The following is a 4,785-nucleotide window of genomic DNA, read 5'->3' as shown; positions in this document are numbered from 1 at the left end:
CATCCGCAACCTTTCCTTTTCTTACAAATACTTACTGATGCGTACGTACCGGAGTTGTCCTCCGAGCCAAGGTTTATTTCTTCTAAACCTTCGAGGGTTGGATCTACTTTTACCTTTTCCTCAGGTAAGTTTTCTATCATTTCTTCCTCAAAAATAGGGACTTCTACCTCTTCTTGTGAGTTCTCGACTACTGGGGTTATCTTCGTCATTTATTCATCTGCTGATGACGTAACACAATCATGTTGACAATGGGAGACTTCCCCGACTAAGTTCTATAAGCGGTAGACATGTCCACCTTCAGGCCGCGAGAAGCGTTTGTACTGGATATTCTTTGTTTCGGTTACTGCTCTTTTACTTCCAGCGACAAGTCCCATCCGTGATGGACTAAACACCAACTTAGCTTTTCCCCTTGCTTTCTCTTCCGACTAGAATTCTTTCCATTTTGGAAGTGGTGTTAGATGCTCTGACTACTCTCCTTGATCTAAGACAGGTTGTGTATAGAAGACTGCATCAGCCATGTAATCTTCTTCAGGTCCGAATGGGTTGCTCGTGGATGGAATCCAGAACTGCTTTCCTCCAATATTAGTCTTAACACATTGATGATACGTTGATGCTACTACTTTGTGATTCAGGATCCATCCTCGCCCGAGTAATACATGGAATATGGTATCATCCTCAAGCACGTATAAGGGAGTGAGTGCTCTGATAGGTCCGATCTTCACCATCAGGTGTACTACCCCAATTGCCGTTTGAGTCTGTCCTCCAAATCCTCTCACAGTTGTCGCACTCATATTAATTTTTGTCTTCGATACTCCTAGGGACTCCAACGTGTGCAATGAAATTAGGTTGAGGGAAGCTCCGCCATCTATGAAAGATCGCTTGAGGGGTTGTTTGTTGATGAAAGTTGTCAGGTATAACGGGTGAAGGTGCTCTCTTGGGTAACATATATATTCATCCGTAAAGTTGATAGCCTCTTTAGGTATTGGATTGTACGCATTTCCAGACGCAATCGCAGTGATAGCCTTTGATGTTTCATGGAATTGGTTTTCACTAAAACCCAGAGAGTCGAAGAACTATTGAGCCAAAACAGTTTGAGCAAACTTACTAGCAATTCCATTCACGCCTGGAAAGATTGTTGTTTCAGAGACTTCACACGCTTCTTCTTCTTTCGCATCCTCCCAAGGTTTCTAGGCTTCTCCCTCAGTAGGGTCATGTAAGATCATCATAACTTGATGCTGAGGAAGCAGATTGTTCTTGATGCTTTCCTCTCCTATATCCAGTTCACTTCTAGCCTGTTTCCTTTGCACAATGTATCGGAGGGAGTAACATTCTACGGTCGGATGATGAACTCTTCTATGGTAGTGTCAATATCGCTTGTGCGTCTTATCTGCTGCGGTAGGTTCTGCGGACACGGGAGGTAAAGTCTCTTCCTTGTTCGATACCCATTGTTCCAAAAGTCATATTATCTGCTCTCTGCTGCACGACAAAGCTGGTGGCGGGTTGGATCTTCCTTCATCCTTTCTTCCTCCCCTTCTTCAGACTGTCCTCTGCGGTAAGAACCGGAAGCGGCTCCACCATTCCCTCTTTCGTTTCCTTGATCATTAAAAGTTGGTGCAGATGCAGTATTGACAGAATGTTGTTTCCAAATGTGTCCGCCTGCTCCAGAGTTCATAGCATCCGCACAATCCGATATTCGGGCTGCAACCTCCTCTACTTCCACAAAGGTTTGGAATTTGAAATTTGTCAGGTTTAGTCGGAAAACAACGTCCATTCCTCTGATGCAGATTTCCAGTAGGCGCTCTTATGGGATATCCTCATGGCATTCTAGCGTGAAATCTCGGAAACGAGTAATGTATTTGTCGATCTCTTCCCCTACCCGCTGGGTGCATCTTCCTAAATCTATCGTTGTAACCCTTCTTTGAGCAGGGTAAAATTTCTTCAAGAAAAGTTGTATCATGGCGGACCATGAGATGATGGTTCCGGGTTTCAAGTTGTCATACCAGGTAAAAGCATTGTCTGTCAGTGACTTTGGGAATTCCCGCATGCAGAGGCTCTCATCCTGAGCGTAAGCATTCATAGCTGATAAGAAGCGACTTATATGTTCTCGCGCATTTCCTTTTCCTCTGTATGTCTTGAATTTTGGCGATGTGTAATCCTCAGGATATAAATAGTCGTCAACTTCCGCGGAGTATGATGGCTCCAACGAATCATAGGAATCATGCTTTGTCACTCGGTAGTTAGTCTCTAAGTATTTCTCAATCGCGTCTTCCGTCATATCCGTGATAGTATTTTTAGCGTTGACCTTCCTGGAGGTTGTTACATTTTGCTCTCTCGCTCGCTTTAAGAGTACGCGCAGTTCCTGCCGCCTTTTGATAGATGTGTCTAACTCCTCTTGCATTTCAGACATTTCTCGCTCGCTCGTCTCAGCTGTAGCCTTTTCTTTAAGAATCTCTCCACCTATATCCCGCACATAATCAAGTAACTAAATACATAAATTATGTTGATGTCGTATTTATGAAGTTCGTTATACTTCGTAATTCAATATAATTCCTTAATACTTTGATCATAATGCTATGACCAAGTATAATCACTAGAGTGTTATAAATATAGCTTCTCATGTTATATTTTCAATATAAAGCGACTTGAAAGATACGTTAGGAATGGAAACAATTCAAGACAATATTACTAACCTCACGTGGAAGGATAATGTCTTCGTTGTAGTCGTTACTTCTTCACATTCTTCAGGTCTTCATAGTAATACTTGTAAGTCTCAACATTCCTAGACTTTCTAGTCTAACCTAAATGAAGTTGACTCTAGTAATTAATCAAGCGACTCTAGATGAGTTTTGATACTAAAATATGACAATCAAACTTGACATACCAACACTTTGTGTGTTCAACTGAGCTGCTCTAACATATATAAAATTCGATTGTGATATGGAATTTGAACAGGCAATTTCCATAATCGGTACATTAACCACGTATATAAAAATAGATTGTAGGAGCACAAAGTTCAAGAAAAATTAGTACCCATAATTGATTTATGCTAATACACTTATAAACCGATTCTGGTGATATCTTTACATATTCTTCTCAGAATCGGTCGATGCTAATCATCCTATAAACTGTTTCCTGTGCATGCTCTTCATAGAATGAAGAACAAAAACCAGAATCATTTGATACGATAATTCTAGGTAAATCAAAGATTTTGATTTTCAAAATTGAGGTTTTAAACATGTAAATCAATGAATAATTGCTAATAATAGAACAGGTTGATGGAGATTTACCTTATCTTTTTTTGATTGAAGGTCGTTGGACGTGAAGATAAAAAATAAATTGATTAGAGTTAATGGAATTCAGAAAGATTAAGGTTTAGTTTGGTATTGCTGCGGCTTTCGTAAAAGCACTTTTCTGCTGTGCGTTGCTGTGAGAAAAAAACAGTTAGACCTTCGGTAAAAAATTAATCAAATTTAAAGCTGATTAAAAAAGAAATCAAAGTGTGTTTGGTAAAATATCAGATTCAACCATTGTTGTCGTAGCAAACGACAAAAACAGACATTTCTGAAAATTATTTTATTCAATTTTATTGGTTTAAAAATAATTAATTTTTTACCATTAGATATAAATATATATAATATCACAAATTTTCACTATTATTATGATTGTTAAAAAAAACTATTTCACTTAACCACTTTATATATATATATATATATATATATATTTCGAACAAAAATCATACTAAAACAAAGTGATTATTTAATATATTTTTTTATTTTCATTATTAACAAATTAAATAAAATGGTAATAAAATAGTTTGAAAACAAAATATAATAATATTTAAAGAATAAAATTTAAGAAATGAAAAATTGATTGTATATAAATTTAAGGGTAATACTTGTCATTTATAAAATAAAGTAGGGATAAAAATGACAAATCAAGCATTAACTTTAGGTGGGACCAGAGGTTATGCTTTTGTAGCTTTTAAAAGCTCCTCCACCCAACTTTTAAAAGTTGAGGAATTTGGGAAGTGCTTTAGATAAAAAGTGCTTTATTTTTGTTTTACCAACCACTAATTTTAAAAAATTGTTGACATATATAGGTTTTGAAAGTGCTTTTGGAAAAATAAAACACATTACCAAGCGCTTTATTTACTGAAATATAATGAATTTGTATTTATATGTATCTAATACAAAAAGAAGGTATTTATATGTGTCTAATATGATTAATTCGAGGCTAGATTGGTCATTTTGCCTCAAATAAAAACCCGTGGCCCTTAAACCAGGGAGGTAAAAGAAGTGCCCAAAACCGGAACCATTTTTTAGGGACCATGGTTTTTTTGGGGATCATGGTCTTATTAGGCCAACCTCCCTATACTTATAAGGGGTGTCCTAAATTTAGGTAAATACACATTTACCCTTTACTTTAATTATATTAAAACTTACTCAATAATTATGTAAATCTAATCATATACATTTAATCCAAATGAATTTATTAACCAATATCAAAATCAAAAACAAAACACATGAGGGGAATCAAAAATTTTTAGTTTTGAAAAAAAAAATTATTCTCTTCTGCTTCTCTCTTTCCTTGACGTTCCTCGTTCGATTGAAAAACCCATCAATCTTTTTAATTCGTTCTTTAATTGAGAAAATTGAGTAGTAATCATCAAAATATGGTTTAAATGGAAGTTAAAGTGGCGTGTTCGGTTAGGAATAGTTAAAAAAAAACTAGTTTTGTAACCGAACATTCTGAAACCAAGAACACGAAGAACACTTCGGTTATCAC

Source organism: Papaver somniferum, unplaced genomic scaffold (assembly GCF_003573695.1).
Source record: "Papaver somniferum cultivar HN1 unplaced genomic scaffold, ASM357369v1 unplaced-scaffold_5, whole genome shotgun sequence".
Lineage (NCBI taxonomy): Eukaryota > Viridiplantae > Streptophyta > Magnoliopsida > Ranunculales > Papaveraceae > Papaver > Papaver somniferum.
The sequence above is the reverse complement of the archived record's forward strand: the minus strand, read 5'-3'. Positions refer to the sequence as shown.